Genomic DNA, 22,833 nt, shown 5'->3' on the forward strand with positions numbered 1-22,833 from the left:
ATGCGTGTGGGAGAGGAAAGCAGGATCTTCAATAAGAGGAGGGCTTGAGTGTTAAGGAAAGCCCTTGCAGGCGAGGGACATCTCAGTGCTCTGTTCCTTGTATGGTGCTTGTGGGGCTTAAATAAGAGAGAAAGGAGACCTGATCAACTGGGACTCACCCATGGCCAGCTGCAGTGTGTGTGTTCTGTGCCCATGTTCCATGGCCTTGTGAGTAGTAAGAGCGAGGGAGTGGTTGGGACTCTGAGAGCTTAGAACTTCTCTCGTCCGATACATGGCCCATACTCTCCTCCATCCCAGAGTAGCATAAACTCTAAACTTTTTTGCCACATGTTCTTGGTTCTCAAAGTGAAATTACTTTTTGTATAAACTTGGGGACTTTTTACACTGTATGAACAAACTGAGCATGTGCCTGCCTGTATGTAGCCTGACTTGGGCTAGCTTCCAGCCAGGGCTTTCCTAGTGTGCTCTAGTGGGGACATGTTCCCCAAGCACCCTGCAGTCTGTCCACAAATGATGTGTCTGCTTTTGTCTGGTCACGCAGATGTTCATGAATGGATAGATCTCAAGAGCCTTTTTTGTTCTTAATCCTTTCTTTTCTTATATTGGTGAGTGAACCCAGAACCTCATGTTTGCTCAGCAAACACTCTAACACTGAACTTTTATTTTGAAACTGGGTCTCACCACGTTACCCAGGTTGGCCTTGAACTCTGTAAGCCCAGGCAGTCCTGAATTTTGCTGTCTTCTTGTCTTACCCTCCCAAGTAGCTATAGCTACAGGCCTTCACGATTGATCTGGCCCTCTCTTATTCTTCCCTGAGCTGAGACTGGAGCAGAGAGACCTCACCTTTGGTGGGAAAACCACCTACCATACTACACCAGAGGAGGATCTCTGAGAAAGCATTTCAGGCACCATGGATTTGGGGCATGGTTTGGGGACAAGGCCAATGGCTCTAAGGATGGTGGAGTCTTGTTATTCCTCAGTGACAGACTCAGCAGCTCCTGCCAGTTCGATAAAACCAGAGCCCCATGGCTCATGTAAGTGGCAACAAGTGATAATAATTCATACATAAAAGGAAGGAATTCTTTTGTCTTTCTGTTTTATACCTTGTAGGCGGGGTGGCCACAAATGTTGTTTGGAGCTAGAAGGCTCAGGAGGACACTCACATGCAGTGGAAACTCTTGGGGTTCTGTTGAGGAGGGTAAGCTTCATGGGTGAGGTCAGGCTCCCGGTATAGTCCAGTATTTGCAAAAGTAGCCGCCTGGATGGAATCTTGAATTCTGAGGGTAAATGCTTGGGATCAAATGTGAGCTGTGCCACGTAACAACTCTGTGGCTTCCAGGATATTATTACGTCCCCCACCCCCATGCGGGTTTTTTCTCTTTAAATGCAGATCATGAAAATAATAGCAATAATAATAATGATTACAGTCCCCACACAGGTTGCCATGAGCCACATACGGTACCTGATCTACCCTAAGCAGAACACTCAGAAGCCATCTGGTGCCTCATTCCTGCCATATATGTGCCAGCTTGCTGCTAAGTATTCTGTATGCTGAGGAAAGGACGGATCTGCCCTTCCCAGAAATGGAAAATGCCTTCGATCCACAGAGTGGGGATTCACGGGGCATTGTTATAGGGATGGAAGTCCAATGGTGATTACCCAGCAAGTCTTCCATTCCTAGGTGTATTTACATTTTGTTTCCATAACTACCTTCTAAAGCAGGGGACATGCACATTGCCTTTCTTCCTAAGGACTTCAGTTCGGCTATTTCTGTGTGATGGCTGGCCAGTTTAACCTCTGCTGCCCATCAATAGTAGACACTACTGGAATCCAGCTGTTTGAAGTATAGAGATGTCCTCCCTCCTTCCCTCCCTCTTTTTCTTCCCTTCCTCTTTTTCTTTTCCTTTGACCCTTCATACGCAACTCTCTTTAGGGTGATTATGGCTGATTCCCCCCTTGTCTCAGGGTCTGAGCCTTGAATAAAAACAGAACGAGCGCCATGGTGTAGAATGCTGTTCAGGGAGAGTAATGGACCTTTGGGTGGATTTTCATCTTGGTCTTCTCCATGTGCCCCCTAGTGTAGATGAGGATGAAGCATGTTGCATAGGATGGGCCCATGAACATGCAGGTTTAAAAAAGTCAGATGTAGCCACTGGCAGGCATGTGGTCCTGGACAAGTGACTGTCTTTGCAGGGCTTTTATTTAGTGTGGTAGAGAGAGACTGGCTGTGTGCACTCAGTCTAGAAGGGATGACCATCGTCAGATTGGATTACATGGTCTCCAGCTGGTCCACAGGAGGTTTGCTTTTGTAAGCTTCCCTCAGAACAAGAATGTGAAATAGCTTATTAGTGATTTTTTATCCATTAATGGATTCGGCACATAAAAGGAGTGTTAGGTTGATGTGTGTAGCAACATGGGCAGACATTGAACATGCTATGTTAAGTTAAATCAGTCATTCACCAGAGACTATGCTGTAAGCCATAGGCCATGTCCAGTGTTGTTGTAGATGGAGCAGCTGGCTGCATCCAGCACCCAGCTAGCTTAACCCCTGAAATAACCACGTGGAAATTGTATTAATTAAACACTGTCTGGCCCATTCGTTCTAGCCTCTTATTGGCTAACTCTCACATCTTGATTCAACCAATTTCTAATAATCTATATGTCACCATGAGCTCGTGGTTTACCAGGAAAGATTCAGCATGTCTGACCTGGCAGCTTCATGGAGGGTGGCTCTCTGCCTCTGTTTTCTTCCTCTCAGAATTCTGTTCTGTCTTCCCCACCTACCTGAGTTCACCCTATCAAAAGGCCAAGGCAGTCTCTTTATTTAACCAATGAAAGTAACACATAGACAGAAGACCCTCCTACACCTTAGTGTAGCTACATCTGTGAGCTCAAGAGCCCGGTTGGTGGTCTCCCAGGGGCGCACAAGTACATAAGGAAGAGGGATTGCTTCTAGGTACTTTTTTGCCATGATGAAAATATTCTTAAATTAGATGTTGATAAAGCAACCTTACTCAGCTCTGGAAATTCTTTTAAACAGGCTTAATTGTGTGCTTTAACATGGGTGAATTTCATATCATAAGTTAATATTTTACATAATAAATCATATATAAGTAAAGTTGATAAAGTGATTTTTGTAATTACAACACATTGAAATGTCAGTATTTTGGGTATGTCAGGCTAAATGAACATGTTTTAGAATTAATTTTCACCTGTTTGGTATTCCCTTTTAATATTTCTCCAGGAGACTCTGGAATTGCGTACGTTATAATTTTTTTTGGACTTACCATACCCTCCTTAAGGACTATCTAAGCTCCAGAATTCTATTCCTTCACCAAATCTGTCCTCAGGTTTGAACTTCGGGTGACTCATCTGGCATAATGGTTAAAACTCAATTTTGGGTAAAAGTCACTTGAGTCTTTTTTTTTTTAAAAAAAACATCCTTTGCAAAAATATGTTTTTAAAGAGAAATCCTGGAAGGAGTAAGCCTTGGAATTGGTCTTTTATTTTCTCCTGTTCTGTGAGCCATTCAAAGAGATGTCTATAACCACGGATAGGACTGGTTTAAAAAATTCATAGTCTGAACTGAACAAAGCTTGCCTTAATTGATCCTCCCCTGAGCTGCAGGCTGAGAGAAATAGGCAATTGATTCCTGGATGGCCAGCGGGCCCGGAGGGTGCCTGGATTCCTCTGTACTGCCTGCTTTTCCTGGAGACCATAGGAATATCTTGACCCCCAAGTACGCCGGCAAAGAGGGCTGAAAATGACTTCACTTTTTGTGTGAGTCCTCCTGTAGGATTTATTTTTATAAATGTTTCTTCTGCCAGGTGCCTTTGCTGGGCATTGTGGAAACATTCCGAAGCCTGAGTTACACCCCTTTGCAGACTATCAGTCTGTGGAAACCAAGCAGCACACCCATATCACTCCTAGAAGCATACCTAGATTCCCTTTCTCCCGATGTGACAGAATACCTGGAGAAAAATCAGCGCAGGGAAGAAGAGGTTTCAATGGACTCCTGGTTTGAGGGTACAGACCATTGTGTCAGGGATATCACAGCAACTGATCACTCTGCATCCTTAGTCTGGAAGCAGAGAGGCATGAACACCCAGCCCACTCTCTCCTTCAGTGCAGGACCCCGTTCCATGGATGATGCTGCCCACCTATGACTTCCTACTTCAACTGCCCAATCTATATTTCTTCGTAGAGATCCACAGAGGCTTGTCTCCTGGGTGAGGCTGGACAATACTGACCGTCAACCCAGAGCCCTGGGTGGGGTTCTTATTTCTGCCCTGAGAGTATGTTCCCTCAGCCTTCCACCTGTACTTTAAAGGACAATCAGTCTGATGCTGGCCCAGGGATCTTCTATTCTGCCATACTGATTGTCTCATTGGGAAGGTCCCTGTCTGGCGTGTTACCTGTGTCTGCAGCTAGTTTCCCTGAGACCACACTGGTGCCAGTGTGCTTCCAGGAGCTGGATTGCAGCTCTTCTTCAGCTAGTTGCTTCCTCTCCCATGAGCTCTTCCTGCCCACGGAAAGGCCATGGATAAGACAAATGGCAAAGTCTTTGGTAGTCCCGTATGTCTTCTCTTTAGATAGCAGGACATAGAGGTTCAGCCAGAGAAGCAGGGATGAGGAGGGAGCTACGGATGAGCTTTGACTTACTGTCATTCTCCCAGTAGGCACAAGCTTTCAGGGATCTCCAGAGAAAAATCAAGCAAGCCTGGAGGCTACACAGCCATGATCAAGCACAAGGTCAGGACAGATCAGGCAGGTTTGTGGAATATGATGCGATTGCATCAAAACTTATCTGGTGCTTGTGGTAAATCACCAGTAGAATAATCCAGCTCACCAGAAGACTTCCATTTTAATGTGAATGCAGGGGTAGACCCCCAATCACAACAAATTAACTGGGTGGTTTTCCTGGGCACTGCAATATCCCAAGGAAGTATTGAAAACAGAGCTGCACAGAGAGAATTTGCCCCTGGGCAGGATAATTTGATAGTTCTGTCCAGAGAGTACTCCTGCCTGTGTGGCTTTGCTCTTGAGGGAAGATGGGACAAGCTCCTCTGGAAGAGGGGCTGAAGTCAAGGTACATCTTGAGATGCTGGAGGAACGGGGATGTCCTGGGAGTAAGGATTCAAGTAGGCGTGGTTCTGGAGCAAGATGTTCCCTACTGCCTGATGCCTGTTTATCCACTAGGATGTCTGTTTATTCGGTAATGGTTGTGTTCAGGGTGCTTGGCTACAGTGAGTACCAGCACATTGTCACTACAAGACCCTGAATCAGAGTAGACATTATCTAAGACTCTCTTCTGAGTGGCAGTACAGTGTCGTGTTTAAAGATCAAACGGGTGATGCCATACTGACCACATAGCCAGGCATGGCCATACCTAGAAGGGCTCATTGTGTACATTGAACTTGGCCATGACCCTTGCTGTACTTTTAAATACTACGAAAGGGGGATTATCAATATTAATATACTAATGAAGCCTTAGTAACAATGTCCCCAGTATTTTATATGAAATTGTTCAATCATTCGGAGATATTTGAAAATATGATAGAGTGTCATTCAGATGCCTGCCAGTGAAATTCTACCATCCTGTAGCGGCGTGAATAAATAAATGCAGGCAGATATTAAAGAATATATACAACTTTAATGATTAAATAAACTTACAGAACCAAGGTTCCCGCGTAGCACAGGAGGCAGGAAAAAGGGCCGAGCTGCCTCCAGCATGCCCGATTTATCAGTATGCATTCGCCTGAGGCAAACCTGCCCCCTAAAGGGGCTGGCTTAACCCTACACCATCCATATTTGCTGTGCCTCTAACTTTGCTATTTTTTTCTTTACCATTATAAAGTCTTTTTCTGAATCACCTATCATATCTAACAAACAAATAACAACAAAATACAAAACCAGAAAGTCCAGGCCCTCCTTGCATCCTCTCAGATGCAAGCATTATTAGTGAGGTGGGTCAGACAGAATTCAAATATCTGGAATTTAAATGGACTAAAATGCCTATGAAATAACCTTGGGTTAGATATAAAAAGTGGGGGATCCAGACCACCCCCCTCTGCTCAAAACACCATGAATTTGGGGTGATCACCTTAAATCTGCCAGGACCATAATCAGGCTGCTGTTAGACTCAGTGTAACTGGCAGTCTACCTAAGGCTGGGATTCAACACGGAGTTTATGACCTTTGGCAAGTTGTTAGACTCAATTCTAAGATAGTTCTTTTCCATTTCAGGCAGAGCAATTAACACTTCACGATGTCACTGCCGTATTAAGTGAACTGTTGAAATGTAATGGGAATGCCAGTCCGTAACTATGCCTGGCATGATGCGGGCATGGCTAGAAGGATGGGTGTTAATGGGGCAGGAGCGCACATGTGTTTGCATGGTTTCCTGCACATCTCCTCAGGGGGGAGACGTCACTGAGGTTCTGTCTGTGTTGTGTTTAGAAGGAACAGTAGAAAGAGCGGTGCTGATTGTACAGCGAAGCAGACCAGGCCTGAGCACAAAGAACCAGTGATTAAAACAAAGCCCTCTCAGTTCACAACCTGCGCATCCCCTGCAAAGAGCTGGCCTGGTTGCCTCCGAGGAAGATAGCGTGCTGCCTTACTTCTTCCTATCAAATAGTTAGGAGAGCCCCATCCTCTCTGGACTTTCGGAGAAGCCTGTGAGACACCGTTACTGGTGATGTTATTTGCTGTCTGTGCTCTCTTTCCTCCCAATGGAAACTCCTCTGACAGGGGAGATGCACTCCTCTGACATAGTGAGTCCCTGTCTGTCATGACTGTCACCAGTGCAAAGAGGTCAACCAGAGACATAGATCAGACAGAGTAGCCTTGGGATTAGGACATAGCAAAGAATGACTTTCTATAGCACCTCAGAAGCCCCCAGTCCCTCACGTGGCTTCAGGCTGTCACAGAAAACAGATGGTAACATTCATAACACCATCATGGCTTCAGCGAGCATCTCTGAGGCAAATGTTGCCCTCAGAGAGCATCCCTTTCCCCGTCTCCTTCCCCTCTTTTGCTGTGATGTGTGGAGATGCCTGCCAGGCTGCCCTGATAGACAGGGTGCTCTCCCTCACCCAAGAGACAGGCACGGTTTGACCCAAATGTGGGCCCTGAGAAGGAGGAGAGGGACTCCGGTGAGCATTCACTGCTTTCTGTGAAAACTCTTCTTGTCTGGGGAGGCCGCCCTGTGGGACAGTTCACGCATGGAAGGCCAGCTTCTCAGAAGCTCCCGTGGCAGTAAGGTCACATAGACCAGAAATACACAGGTACCAGGTAGAAAACAGTGTGCTGTGTCAGAAGAGAAGGCATGGCCCTTCATACTGTCAAAAATAAAACAGCCGAAATGCCTTGCTTGCCTGGTGATGGCATCACAGATGTTTTTAGTAGAGTGTGGGGGCATCAAGGCTCAAATAGTGAACAGATCCATGGGCATATCAAGAAGCCAGATCCATTCTCTCTCTCCTTTCCCCTGTGTTTGCTTCATCTCAAAACCAGCTTCTCCATAGTGGCAACATGACCACAATGGGTCCAGGCCTCCCCTCTTCACATAGAAGGAAAGCAGTGTATGACACCAACAATTCTACCTGACGAGCGAGAGCCTTCCTACCTGGATGTCATCAGGAGACTTCCCTTTATGTCTCGCTGGAGGTTTCTTCTTGTTCCCAAGCCAGAGACGGGCCACATGCAAACAATAATGGCCCACTCATGAAGTGAAGGGAAGCCCTCTCAGTAACCTCCTGCTGGTACAACAGGGGTGGGTGGAAATGATCTTTTTTTTTTTAAAGACTTTCCGTTTTGTTTTATTTATTTATTTATTTATTTATTTATTTATTTACTTACTATGTATACAATATTCACTTGTAGTAATATGGAGCTGCGGCGGGGTTGCGTCCCCAACACCCCAGCTGCCTGCCCGGCTAGCTTTACCCGAAATAATTACACAGACACTGTATTCATTTAAACACCACTTGGCTCATTTCTACCCAGCCTCTTCTAGGCTAACTCTCGCACCTGGACTAGCCCATTTCTTATCATCTATATAGCACCGGTCTTACCGGGAAGATTCTAGCCTAAGTCCATCCTGGGTCGGAGCTTCATCGCGTGTGTCTGCCCGGGAGCGGGGCATGGCGTCTCTCTCTGAAGCGTCTGCTCCCGAGAGGAGAGCTGTCGAGTCTGACCTCACTTCCTCTTCCTCCCGGCATTCTGTTCTGTTTACTCCACCTACCTATGTCCTAACCAATAACATGGGCCAAGGCAGTTCCTTTATTAGCCAATGACCTTCCTCCATCATTTCCCCTTTTTCGGTTTAAACAAAAAAAAAAAAAGGCTTTAACTTTAACATAGCAAAATTACATATAAAACAGTTATCAAGTAAAAGTTACAATAATCTTTATCATAACTAAGGAAAACTATAACTATAACTAACTATTCTTAACTCCATCAAAGACTCCAGAAAGATACAATACTACATAAACAAACAAGAAAAAAGCAACTTTTAAAACTCTAGAAATGACAGAGATATCTCGCTGCCTGGACAGTCACCCAAAGTTCCTCTGTACTGTTGGGGCATCCATCTTCAGCCTTGTCGGTACCAACCCCACTCTGCCTGACATCTGTGCTGTCAACCACCCACTCACCTTTCTGTCATGGAGAGATGATAATAATTCTGGAAGAGACAACATACTCCATTCATTGCCAGAAGCCCTTGGCTTATCACCCCTTTATAGCATGTGTCCACGTGTCCCTGTGTCTATCCGTCTCTTGTCTACTCTTACTTTATGGCCATAGAAGCTGTGATGGACAGGCTGTCTCAGGGCATTCAGGAAGGACTAGCCCAGTGTAACTTTGGGAAACAGAATGTGAGCTGGAAAGCCGGAAACAGACAGCCTGTAAGCAACAGTCTGCACAGAGTGGGACCAGGAGCTCACGGCTAGGTGCATGCGGCAGAAACCCAATACTAAGTATTGAGTTTCATTTTCAATGAGTGTTTTCCAAGGGGAAGTCATTGGAAGCCTGCCTCGGAGACCTGTCAGGATCCTGGGAAACAAGCAATAGAAATGCAGGAGTAGAAATGTAGGCCTCTGAAAGTCAGTAAGGGGGAGGAATTCCCCCCCGGCTGAATTGTGTGATCCAGTCAATCCTGCCTGCAGTTTAGACAGTATATGGTGGTGGGTAGCACCCCATTTTCTCCAGCCTGTCACTGGCAGGCTCAGTAGTGTCCTCTTTCCCCAGCTTGTCTTTCCTCTTGATGGACCTAAGATTCAGGCTGAGGCAGGAGGACCTGGAGCTGATCTTGTTTTTCCATTAGCCCCGAGTGATCTTCTGTTGCTGGCTTCAGATTCCAGTTTGGATAGGTGTGTGTGTGTGTGTGTGTGTGTGTGTGTGTGTGTGTGTGTGTAACCCAAAGATCAGAAAATAGTGAGAGCACAGTGACTTTGTGTTTAAACAGAAAGTGCTCCACCAGCCCCCCCCCCCCTCCTGGCCTCTCTGTGAGATGTCAAGGGGGTTATTTCCCTCCTGGAGTCAAGTTCCATGGTAAGCGGAGAGAAAGAAGAAAACATCATTAGAATGTCCATCGTGGCTCTGCACCAACCGCATCTTCCCACTTGCTCCAAGAGACTTTGCACCAAAGACAAGGCCAAGGTTACCTCTGGTCGATGACATCATTTGGATTCCCTCTAGACACCCTGTCTGCTCTCCTTGGGTTCCAGTCACAGCCGCAGTGGGCAGGTCACTAGGAATTCAGACTCCCCGTTGAAATGACAGGGAATGCCTTCTTTCATTCTGAAACCCTTTCTCAATGGGCAGGAACTGGCTTGACCCTCTCAAAATACAGGCCGGAGTTCACAGAGTTCATGCTTTTAGGGGGTAACTCTACACTGGTGGGATTCCAGAAACAGCATTCGTTCTTTAGATGGACAATTTGGGAAGACTTTCCGTATACATCATTGAGTGTCCAGGAGACTTGAACCTCTTTAGGAGTAAGGGTCCCCATGATGCATCATGGCATCTTTTCTTCTTGTCTTGCTTTCCAGTCTTTCTCGGCCTCCTCCCTCTCCCCCTCAGAACAAACTACTTACATCCAGGTCTTTGTCTTCTCAAATTTGGTTTTTGGGGAACCCAAACCGGGCCACTTCCCCATGTTGCCAGCCCTGCACTGCCATCTAAAGCATTCCTGCACTGCCACAGTGGTATTTGAGGCTTTTCAGCATTTGACTGCGCTGGCCTCTGGCTGCCGGCTGCCCAGGCTGGCTGAGAGTTTGGGGAACTGTGCTGAGATGAACTCGGTCTACCCTCAGCCTTGCCTGTGCTTGATCTCTTTATGCCCTGTAGTCTCCTAGTCCACAGTAGCCCACCAATCTCCTGCAGATCTGTTCCTTTGTTTCATAGATGGCACTGGACAGGCTCACTACTCATGACAGGATCAGGGACATTTGTTAAAAAATAAAAAATGCTAGTTTGCTTTTATTTTTTAGATTTCATCAGATTTTACATGAGATGGGACTTTAAAAATAATGAATCATGGATCAGATGGGAGCCTCTCCATGGCTCTTAGAGAAAGACCAACCTAGACTGGCTCAGGCTGCAGACAAAAATCATTGCAACATGTGACTAAAAGCTCATGATCATCTTGGGTTCATTCGTCTGTCAAAGACAACGTATGATGTCATCTTGGACTTGACTGCCTGCCTGTTGACCTGCTCTGTGGTCACCTTGGTGCGCCTGCTGTGTTCTCGTACTCAAAGCCTCTGGGATTTCCTAGCTCCAGGTTCATGTTCACTGGGAAAGAATGGGTAAAGATCTCTCTTGGAAACTGAACTGGTTTAGTTATCACCATCTGTTGGAACCAATCGTCGTGGCCCATGAGATGATGGCCTTTTTTTTTTTTTGGTACATTTGTCAGTTTTCCACTACTGTAACAAAACAACTGAGGTGATTGACTTGTGGAGAGGAAAGGTTTGTTGTGCCGCCTGAGTTCGCAGCTTTCTGTTATCAGTTGCCTAGTTGCTTTGCATCTGTGGTGAGGTAATGTATCATGGTGTGATGCAAACGGGACAGCAAAGTTGCTCATGGTGACTGAGAACTGGAAGAGAGAGAGAAGTGGGACCAGCATCCCAGGTCTCCTTTAAAGCATTCATCCAGTCTCCTGAAAACCCCCACTAGGCCTCACCTCCCCAAATATCCACACTAGGCTCTAGGGGAACCTCCAAACTGTTGTGGCTGCCCATGCATTCCGTGCAGGCTGCATGGGTGGATGGAGCTTCCTGTCAGAATCGATAGACTGGGTGTGGTGAAGAAATCTTAGGTTGATTCAAGTTAAGGGAGAAGAGATGTAAAAGGGGTGGGCTGAGTATAAACATCAAATTTCCAGTGTAGTTAACATTGTGTGCTTTTCAATAGACATTTGCTGAACCTTTCTGTGCAAGACCTTCCTAGAGACCAATGAGAAAAGGATGACCTTGTCAGGAGGCCCGTGACCTAAGTGAGGTGATGGCAATTATACATGGCTGATACTCAAGCCATCATCCAGAGGTGCATTTATTACTCTCTGTGAGGCTGTGAACTGTTTTTCCTCACTATCAATGTTGTGTCCTTTTGTCCCTGGTCCCTGTCATCCCCCACCACCCCCAGGGAGAGTCCTGATACTTCCTATCTTTGAAGAGCCTTGTCCTCAGGACCACAGAGGAATAATTGCCTTTCATTTCTCTTCCCTTAGAGAGAGTCTCTCCTGATGACTTTGTCATTGATGTGAATTAAGAAGATCCCAGGATGAGGGGATGTCTTAGTCCCTGCCCCCTTCCGCAACAGTGGGGTGATGCAGCAAGAGAGGAGATGCAGGCAGTTTGGTTCTTGTACCAGGAATAAATTGAGTGTTTATTCAAGCACAGCTGATGGAAAAGGCTGCACTTTTGAGGAGCCAAGTGATGTAGTGTGGTCAAATTCTACTCAATTGAAAGCAAAATGTGAGTTTTAAGAGAAACGAAGGAACATATTAGTCAGAACTGCAGGGGTCAGATGTGTTCTCTGTGTGGAAAATACAGTCACGGGCACACCAGCAGTGCGTGGCTTAGCTGGGATGGATGGAGTTATTTGAAGCCAGAATCTGAAAGTTCTTCTGTACAATGTGAATTCGTGTGTCTTTAATACTTTATTAGGTGCAAAAATGATGTATTTTACAGGGGTCTTATACCAAATTTTGTATTTCTATTTTATATTTTAAAGAAGGAAACTTATATAGCTTTAGGCCCTATAAAATCCAGAAACATAAATTTAAGAGGTAAAAGTAAAAGTTAAAAAATGATTTTAAAAACTGCTTTTATTTTTTCATAAAACAAGACATTTAGATTTTAATGAATACCATAACATGATTGAACATTGTTTTATTGAGTAGACATGACTCAATACACGTAATCATTTTTGAACACGTGGCTTTCCCGAAATATGTGTTTGACACTCTGACTACTTTGTATTTCATTTAGACTTGAAGCCTAATGGCTAAGATAATTTGGCAAGGCGCATGTGTCTAAATGGGAGAAACACACTGTAAGTGAGATCTTCTAAGTTATGGCACTGATTTTTCAGTCATAGCCAGTTATGCAAAGAATCCTCATCCTGGCTCAGCTGATTAATCACGTTGTTCCTCAGGCAGTACATTTATACATTTTTAGTACATGTGTTCAAAACTCCTTTTCTGGATCACACAATTCTACCTAGTTTATGGTGGGCGGGACAATCCACCCACTGATCTTTATCTTCCACTAAGGGGTCACAAACCTTCTTGCTATCTGTTTTTCAAATGGTCTTTCCATAGAGCAAGTCACTTTAGGAAAGCAACAACATTCTCCCTAGCTGTTCAAATGTCATTTTGAAAGACGCATGTTTATCTGTGGGTGTCTATGTGCATCTCTAGGAATATTAGCAAGGAGACTATTTATGTGGTAATCATGGTCTTCCCAGAAAATGTTAGCATATTTATAGTAGTTGTCATTTTATAATAGAGAAATATTTAAAAGTAATTTTTGCATGCCCTTACTGTAAATGTGAACTCAAGAATGCATTTGAATGACACTTAGGGAATGCCTGTGCAGGTCAGAGGACAGCTTGCAGGAGTTAGTTCCCTCCTTCCACCAGGTAGGTTCCAGGACTTGAACTCAAGTCGTCAGGCTTTGTGGCATGCACTCTCAGCCTCTGAGCTGCCTCACTGGCCCAAAGTCACCAGTTAAAAAATATTTTCTAAAGAATAGTTATACATACAGGAGATAAAAATAAATATCTGAGATCACATCCACATTTCATCTCAAAGTAGTGTACAGAATTTACTAACTTGAGTAATAATTTGTGTTTTCATTGAACGGAATTTGTTTAAAGAGTGCCATGCTATAATTCGACGAAAGCAGGGGAGCCATGGGTGGCACCATGCCTGTCTTGTGTTCTTCCTTTAGGAGCACCCCTGCCTTTTGGTTGTAGTAATTATTGGGTATGTGCACTCAGTGTGGTGCTGCCCACTCATTTGTTAAATATTAAATTAATATATGTTTTTCTGATTTTACACTGACATGCGATGAGTACGTGCCATTTTTAGTAGTTCCTTCTCTCCGAAAAGTGATGTGACCCCTCCACAAAGCTCTGGAGGCCAGGGATCCTATCAGCCATCAGAGAACCCTGTCCTAGATAAAAGGTGAACTTAAAAGGAGCATTAGAGGTCAAATAGCTCGTGCCTTTCAGTGCTCAGCTCAGTAACAGAGATGAACTGAGTCTACTTCTACAGACAAAAGTGATTGGCAGATCTGTGGGTAGAATCCCAGGTCACTATCTGCCCAAGAGGACAAGGTCCTATTACCAGGTCCCTTCCTCAGGGACCTCATCTGATTGCTTGATCGGCTAGATTTTCCTGAGGTTTAAATCAGATTTGGGAATGATTCTGTGCTGTGGTGGAAAATGTCTATGTAAGAGGGCTTTGGGCTAGTTTTCAGTATTGAAAATTCTGTTCTCTTCTGCTGTTAAAATTGTCTTTCTTTTACCCATGAAAATAAGAAAGGGAAAGAAAAACAAAACAAAAAGTCCATCTCCTTTGTATCACTGTAATACTTGATCAGCTTTAACTAAAGGCCAGTACCTCACCCTTTGCCTATTTCGTCTCTGAAGTATGTCAGTAGAATAGGGATTCTACCTTCATTTGTGGCCTTGAAATGAAACATTTGGCTTAAGGGATGCTACCAACTTTTGTTCAACACCCATGACATGTGGTTATTTAAACCTATGCTTACATTAATGAAGAGAAAAGAGAAGCTTCATTTCCCAGTTAGGTAACTTTATTTAAGTGAACAATAGCTACTCGTGGCTGGTGACTGACTATCTTATTGGTGAGCATGGGCATAAGAAAATCTCATTGATGTATAAAGTTTTCAGTTAATCTCCATTGTGTTTGTATGTTTTTTTTGCCTTCTACAATATAGAGAATTATTTTGGATTTTAGGAACATTGAAAGATGTTAAGTATTCACGAACCCACTGGGAATTTCTTGGTAGGTTAGATTTTGAGTCAGACAGGCAAAGAAGAGAATTTAGAGAAGTAGTATTTTAGGTATTCCAACCTCCATCATCAATATAGTTTCCACTTCAATGTGAGGTCCACATTCCATTCAGTGAATTATGAGTATACCTGATATCATCTCTCCTCTCCTTCCTTCCTAGTTCCCCCTTGTCTCCATCTTTAGAGACTGTCCTTGCTATACATCTGATTGCACTGTTGCTAGCACAAGCTGAGCTGGGTTTGCAGCCCTTGGGTGAATGGATGGACTGCTGGCTGACCTAACAGCTTCTGCTGTCTGAGAAACCTACAGTTCATTTCTCTTCCTCTCTTCAGGCAAAGAGGGAGGAGCATGGGTTTGATTTTAGTATTTGATCCTGAGTTCCATACAATAATTGATGGACCCGGTAGGCTCTTGCTCATGGAGGGGACTAACTGTAGGTCTTCAGAGTTGCCTCGTGAAGAGAAGAATTCCCCCCAGACTTTCCTCCTGCAATATGGAACCCACACCCGGTAGAACCACAGCTCTTTTCTTTCCAGTCTGGCCATTTCACTTCCGCATTCCTTTTGGGACTGCTCAGCCCATCTTCCAAACTGGGAATCTCTGGGGAAGGACTGCTTGGAGTTCCTGCAGAACTCACTTCCCAGACACGTGCAGTTTCCTTTCTGAATTGCATCGTGGGGAAAACTAGTATACAGTTACTCAGACCCTTTTCTGAACATATGCGTGCATCATTTAAAGACGTATGAAACTCCTGCCTCTCGGAGTGGCGTTTGGACCAGCAGCACTGGTCTTCCTGGAAAGTAATTAAAAAGACAGAATTTCAAAACCCACTCTGTATCTACATATAATAATATTAAAATTTGAGAAGTATCCTAAATATAACAGAATACTATGGATTACATGGCTTAAACAATAAAAAAATATTCTTTCTCAGAGTTCCTTAGACTTCAATTCTGAGATCAAGGTAGCAGGGCAGGGTCAGGTGAGGGCTTTCTTCTGGTTTGCAGGCTGCTGTCTTCTTGTATCCTTATCTTTTGGAAAAAAAGAGCTAGAAGGCTCTCCAGGGTCCCTTTCTAAGAACATTAATACTATCCCTGTGATTGAGTGATGACATCCCAGCCTCATAAACTAATAACCTCCTAAAGAGCCTATGTCCTAATGTTGTCACACTCAATATATTGCAACAAGAATCTCCATAACAAACATAGTATTTGTGTATGGGGGGGGGGGTCCTCTGATGTGGGGCCAGTCAGGAGATGCATTGAAGAGCCCAATCTTCTAGCTCTGCAGATAATGAAATCTAGAAAAAAAAATCAGCAGGCAGCAGGTGGTAAAGGAGCTTCTCCAGGAAGGTGAATCGATGAGCAAAGAGAGACTAGGAAAACAGGAGGTATTTGGTGCTTAGATCCTTGACATGCCAGTGGACCATCAAGAGGAAAATGGGGCATGGGCAGGATGCGTGGGTCATCAGAACAATTGCATTTGCTGCATTTGTAGTTGAGTGTACGTCATGAAGAGAGAAAGCTGTCTGCACTCCCCATCCCTGTGTCATTGTCACAGTTACCTGGCCTTGACCTTCCCCACATCGTCAGCAGCACTTTGGATCTTTTCTCATGCCTTTGCTCTCAAACTTGAGAAGTCCTTTCTTCCTTGCCAGGAACTCATTCAACTTGCCAGTTTGGTGAATTGGGTGTGGATGTATAAGGTGGGACAATGGAGTGGTGAGCATCAGGTTGAACTAGACATCAAAATGATTCTGGTGGGAAGCGGGGACAAACATGGGCCTTCCCTTGCATTGGCTGTAGTGAGCTTGCATCTCATCTTGAGATATAGGCAGTTTCTATAGATGTCTGACATGACTGTATACCAGCCACCTCACAGCCTGCTTAGGTCCTCATCCTCCCTGCCTCCACCAAGGCTCGAATCTACCGCGCTCTTTGTCTCCACATCAGCAGCAATGCCAGGTTCTGACAAGGCCTTCGAACCTTCGCCTCTGGTGCTGAGAGGATGGCCTCTCAAAGTCTGGATGGAGCACCCGTAACTGGTATGGCCAGGGAATTTCATGTGAATTAGATACAGAATTCAATGTCTAGCCCCGGGAGGGTATGAAAATGGAATCCCTGGCTTCCCTAGGGTTTGGGGTTCTTCTCTTAAATACCTCTGGGTCTCCCTGGAACTCTTTCTGGAAGCTTCCACATAGTTGAGGGAAACCAGCGCATAGCCCACTTAGCCTCAGCTTCTCCCTCTCTGCTGGATTTGGAGGGCTCCCATTATTGAGTTATGGCTTCACCACACATTTCCTTCCTGAGGACCAGGAAACAATGCAGAGGGAAGTTCTTGTTTCAAAACTCAGAAGGGTTTTGTATTCGAGGTGGGGTAGATGTAGAAAAAAGTGGAAAGGGAGTGACCCAATGAGGGGGGGGCAAGGAAATGAGAGGGGGAGAGAAGTGGTCCCAATGAATATGTATAAAAGTCCCATATGGAAACCTGCTGCTTTGTAAGCTGGTTTATGAAATAAGAAGAAAGTGTTTAAAAAATTCACTGGAAAAAATCCTCATGTATAAACCCCTTTCACTTATAGGAGATAAAAATTGCCCGGCTGCCCTCTTGGGATATAAGGGGTGGGCCAGAAAAGGGGCCATGTGGAGAGTGGTGTTGATCACTGGAGCCTGCAGAAGGCGGTCTGCAGGCTGCTGGCTTGTGCAAACTCGACCTCCAACCTTGGGGTGAAGACCTGGGGTGAATAGAGTGGAGGCAGCTGTGTAAACTGCACGGTGGGTATTTATAGCCTCGGTGAGGCTTGCAGGGCCAGCCCCGAGGCTGCCAGTGGCCATCACCATCAGCTTGAACCCTGTGCCCTGAGACTGAGTTTTCTGCTCCTCCCTTTTTGAATGATGCAGGAGATTCCATAACTTAGTTCGTGCACCTGCAAGCGGGGAGGGGCTGTTGCCATGGTGTTCCGGATCCTTGGGAATGGAGGTTCTCCACTCTCATTTTAAAAAGCAGGACCACATTCCAGTTTTCTAGAGGGTAGAGTTGTATGTACTCTCCGAGAGGGACTGTTGTTCCTGTGAGGCCACTCCCTTGTCTCCCCTAGCACTCCAGGACAAGGTGGGGAAATGAATACCTAGACTGTGGGCTCAGATATGGACTTGGGTTACATTTGGTTGGTCAACATCTGACGCGAAAGGGTAACAGGATGTGGTGATGGTGGCATAGCAAGGGGACTTGGTGCATAGCAGAGGGACATGCAAGATACATTTTACATTCCTTTATTTTCCATTTTTATTAACATCTATTAATTGCACAGCATGTTATATGGTGACATTTTCATGCATATATGTGTGCATTGTGTGTGTGTATGTATGTGTGTGTGCACACATGTGTGCTTTGGTCACATTTATTTCCCCAACCACTCTTACTTACCCCTCCCTCTCCTGCTGCTCTGCTTTCACCGATGATGCCATCTTCAACCTGTCTAGGCCTCTAAGGAGTTAATCCCTTGGTAGAGAACTAAAAGTATCCCCCCCGCCACACACACCTTGTCTTCTGAGCCTAAGACCAGTGTCTGAGAAAGGTTAGAAGGCCTGAGAGTCAGGCTAGCAGACTAGAGATCGTGTGTTAGGAGTCAGGGCTGTGAGCTGAGGATCTGGGTCATGGATCAGGCTCCCAAGAAGATCCATTATTGGTATCTGAAATCCCTGGGTTCTGTCTGCTTTGGTCATGGGAAGGAGAATGGGAGAGAACCCGAGAACGAGGGGAAGGGGGAGGAGAGAGTGCAAAGGGTGAACACACAGCTCTGTAACGGAAACTTGGCACCCAGCCTCCGCTCTCTTTGCTTCCTCAGTGCGTGCAGCTCAGATCTCAGATTGAGAACTGAGTTTCCTCCTTCGACAGCAGCAGCCCACAGCATCTCTGCGGCCCCCTCTTGTCACTTCTTCTGAGAGACCACAGCCCTACAAGCTTCCTCTGCGGGTAACATGTGACATGGGAGCCTGCTGCTTTTCCCCTGCGCACCTCCTGCCTCCTCCCCTTCCCCTGACTAATTAGGCCAACATGCAACTTCCAGGGCCTGGCAGATGAGAAGCCAAGAATGCTGTGGACTGGGGCCAAGTGTTTTTGTTGACATTGCTCGAGTGTAGCTTTGCGGAGCAGCCTCTTGGCTGTAGGAGAGAAGCCCAAGGAGCCAGGGAGGTGAGTTAGGAGGGAGAAATAAAAGGAGCAAGTGTGAGCATCCTTTGCATTATCTGCTTCACTTTCCCCTGCCTCCTAGCTCCCCCGCTGCCTATACTTTGTCGATTCTCTCTGTATGCAAGGATGGCAATGGCCCTTGTCATAGATAGCCAGGTTCTTGAGTAGAGTGTCAGGCATAGAATGAGATTTTACTAGTGTTTGAGTCTTTGGTCTGTGATGCTTTCCAGGTGTGCTGCTCAACTTTGTAATAGTTTCTGGGGACTGTTTAATAGGTCTCATGAGATAGTCTTCACCCATACCTATTATTAAATGCAGGCCCCTTTCCCAATCTACTTTGCTATTAGCTGTGCATTGCAACCAGGGTGAGCGTCTTCCATCCAGGGATCTGCCATGAAACTGGCCTTTGAGATCATTATTTCTGGGTTCAAATCTCTCCTCTGCTTCTTGCTCACTGTGCAATGCAGGGCAAGTTTTTTTTTTAACCAGGATATGCTTCCATTTAATTTACTTATTTGCAAAAATAGAGCTACTATTTTCATATAGGTTGTTTGCACATAATAGATGTTCAGTAAGCGTAATGACAAAAGCTATGGAAGTGTTTGATATGGCCACAGATTGCCTGTGATCTTAAGCAAGTTGCTGACACTCTGAGTTATTTAGAGATACATAGGCCCTGAAGCCTTCTCTTCTTACTAAGAGATTTTTTTTTTTTGAGGAAATCAAACTGAGCTACAGAACCATCAAACTTTGTTCCTACTGGACGTTGTTACTATTTTTATTATTAATATTTTCTCAGACTCCGAACATCATTGTTGTATCAGTGGTCAGTGGTCAAGTCTGTTTTTGTTGAGATAAAAGTTTGTAGGTTTTGGAAGGCTGAGGAACTGTCTTAATAGTGTCTAATTCCTGAAGATATTGAATCATTATGTTAAAAAAATCCTCTAATTTTCTGCTACAATAGCTGGCTTTGCTTTTACATCTCTTAATTGGTATCAGCTTTTCTCTTAGAGTCACAGAACCATGGAAACTTGGCAAATGAGCTTTGGGAGTCATTGGAAGGAATACTTGCCTCTTTGCAAGTCTTTGGGGGTCTGCCTGAACCTTAAGGCTGCAGGTCCACAGAGCACCGAATTCTGACCCACTTTATGAGGACAGATAGTAAATGGCCACTCTGCCAGCCACAGCATAACTGTTTCTTTAGACACTGTGCGGACTGGCAGATAGCATAGCACTGTGCCCATACCTGTTTAGACTCTTCATTGCTCCACTGACACTGTACAGCTTCCGGAACCTCCATCTTGCTGTCCAAGGCCAGAGCTTACTTTGGAGCTCTGTGTCATAGGTTAGAGAGGCTGGAGAGGGCCATAAAGACGTGGTTCAGCAATAAGATCATGTACTACTTCTTCAGAGGACCTGAGTTCAGTTCTCCGCTCCCAAATCTGGTGGCTACAGCAGTCTAGAATCCCAACTCTTGCCTCTATGGGCACCTGTACATAAGTATACATGTACACACACACACACACACACACACACACATGCACACACACAATTTTAAAAATAAGAAATAAAAGATTAAAAAACTGAAGAATTAATTTTGTGGGAATAACCTTCAACCTATGGCAGAGGAGGAGTGGGTAGACCAATTCCCATGTTCCTCCACATCTTGGGTATCTGAGATGCTTGCTCTCTGGCTTGTAGCACTTTCAAAGGGGCTCAGTGCTCCTCACATATTTTTTGCAGCTGGCTAGATGCATACCTTCCCTATCATACTTCTCTAATCCCTGGCACATTCTTCCTTGGACTCATTCACATTCACATCTTCCTTAGAAGCCGCTCCTGACACCTAGTCTGTGACAAAGTGAAGGCCTCCCCCCGCAAAGTTTTGATAGTCTTAATCTGGTATACTTATGTTTAAAGATTGCTTATTGGAGTTTTAGGCCACTGACTTTATGCTTTCTTCATGAGTTCTTGGAGTTTCTTTTTGTTTTCTCCTCTGCTTGACACCATTTTTAGTCATAGGACCAAAATTCAGGTTAAACAAACTATCCAGATAACTTGATTGAAATTTAAACCCTTTCTTGAGTGTTGTTCTGATAATTTTGGCCAAATAAATACATGTAGCTACCATAGAGTATTTTTATACTCTGGAGTTGAAGTGATTGTTTATTGGACTGTTCTACCCTTCTCTGACTAGGGTTCTTCTTTGGCTAAATACCTAAGTTCTAATTAGATATCTTGACAGGTTTACATTCAAGATTAGAGCCGTATTTGGGGAATGCATGAGCTGCTGCTACTCTCTGGAGATTTTTGAAGTGAGAGGCACATGAGCACTGCCCTTTACAGAAAGGTCTAGGACCCTAAGCTATCCATGCATAAGTTATGAACAGTGATTTCACCTTATGCTTACTGAATACCTTCTGTGATATTATAGCAGTTTGTCACTGGAGAGATAATGTTCATATTCTCTTGTGTAGTGTTGTGAGAATCAAACTCTGTAATGAAGGTAAAATTGTTTGGAAAATTGAGAATCACTGTAAAAATAGAGACTAGGAGATAGTGGCTTTTAGCTCTATCTTGACCATTTCAGAATATCACACTGTCTGGATGTGCACTCTATGGGATATGTGAAAGCCACTGGGCCCAAAAAGTAGTCCCCTGCCTTATACTTAGAACCATTTTTCTTTTTATGTTTTTATTAAGATCTTTTTAAATTTTAAATATATTTGATCTTATTTTTTTCTCCCCCAAGTCCTTCCAGATCCTCTCCCCCCTCTCTACCTACCCAGCTTTAAGTTCTTCCTCAAAAAAATAAACAAGAATCCAATACAACCATTTGTTCTAAACATGGCTATTCTAGCCATCTTGGAGGTTATGATCTCCCATAATTTCTTTCCTTTATGCCAGGCTTCTGGAATGAACTACCATGTCTGATCACCTCCATCTCCAACAACCCCCTCATAGCCTCTGTCTCCAACAACCCCCTCATGGCCTCTGTCTTCAACAACCCCCTCATGGCCTCTGTCTTCAACAACCCCCTCATGGCCTCTGTCTCCAACAACCCCCTCATGGCCTCTGTCTTCAACAACCCCCTCATGGCCTCTGTCTCCAACAACCTCCTCATGGCCTCTGTCTCCAACAACCCCCTCATGGCCTCTGTCTCCAACAACCTCCTCATGGCCTCTGTCTCCAACAACCCCCTCATGGCCTCTGTCTCCAACAACTCCCTCATGGCCTCTGTCTCCAACAACCCCCTCATGGCCTCTGTCTCCAACAACCCCCTCATGGCCTCTGTCTCCAACAACCCCCTCATGGCCTCTGTCTCCAACAACCCCCTCATGGCAAGCTCAGGCTCTCATTTCTCTGTTTGTCTTGCTGGATTTGTCCAGTGTTCAAGACTGTTAGTTTTTCTTCCTTAGATGCTTCTTCCTATTTTTCATTCCACCTTGCTCCCTTCTTTCCACTTCCTCTCATGATGCTTTGTTGAATTTTTTTTAACTGCCTGCTCGCTGGACAAATGTTAGATTCTCAAAGATTTCTTTCTCTGTTTCTTTAGTCATCACTAATGCATGTGTGCATGGAGTCTCCCTCCAGTCATGAAACCTACAGGGAACCCATCTGGACTATAGCCCAAGGCCTTCCCTGGGATCTCTTTTGTACTAGCTCTCTTGCCTGAGGTATCATTACCAAGAAGCTATATTGTTTCCTCCTGGTAATCTTATCTGTAGAAACTTCAGACTCTGTATCGCCTAGACTGGATGGAGAGCCTCTTCCCTCATGTGCCCTGTCTTCTTTGTTTTTCTACTGACATGTTCATCTCCATAGCCATATAACTCAGAGACCTAGACATGGTTATGTTCACCCTCTAACATGTCTTCTGGAGTCATCTTTTCCCTTCATGTCTTGTTTTATGGAATCTTATGCTGGGTCTCTTACAGACCACTGCTTTGGAGATGGTGAAATGGTACCTTATCTTGGGTAACCTCCAAGAAGCAGTTTCTGAGCATAAATTCAGATGCAGTTTGTTTATGTAAGAGTTGGTTTAAGCAAAAGTGGTGGTGATGTAGACATTGGTAGGCTAAATTGGTA

The 22,833-nt window shown here is 44.8% G+C and overlaps 1 protein-coding gene across 1 annotated transcript in view; it reads left to right on the forward strand.

The window, feature by feature from the left end:
• Window positions 1-22,833, forward strand: part of Slc24a3 (solute carrier family 24 member 3) — a 474,476-nt gene that overhangs the window by 52,114 nt on the left and 399,529 nt on the right. The gene's annotated exons all lie outside the window — the stretch shown is intronic.

Source organism: Microtus pennsylvanicus, chromosome 2, assembly GCF_037038515.1.
Source record: "Microtus pennsylvanicus isolate mMicPen1 chromosome 2, mMicPen1.hap1, whole genome shotgun sequence".
Classification (NCBI taxonomy): Eukaryota; Metazoa; Chordata; class Mammalia; order Rodentia; family Cricetidae; genus Microtus; species Microtus pennsylvanicus.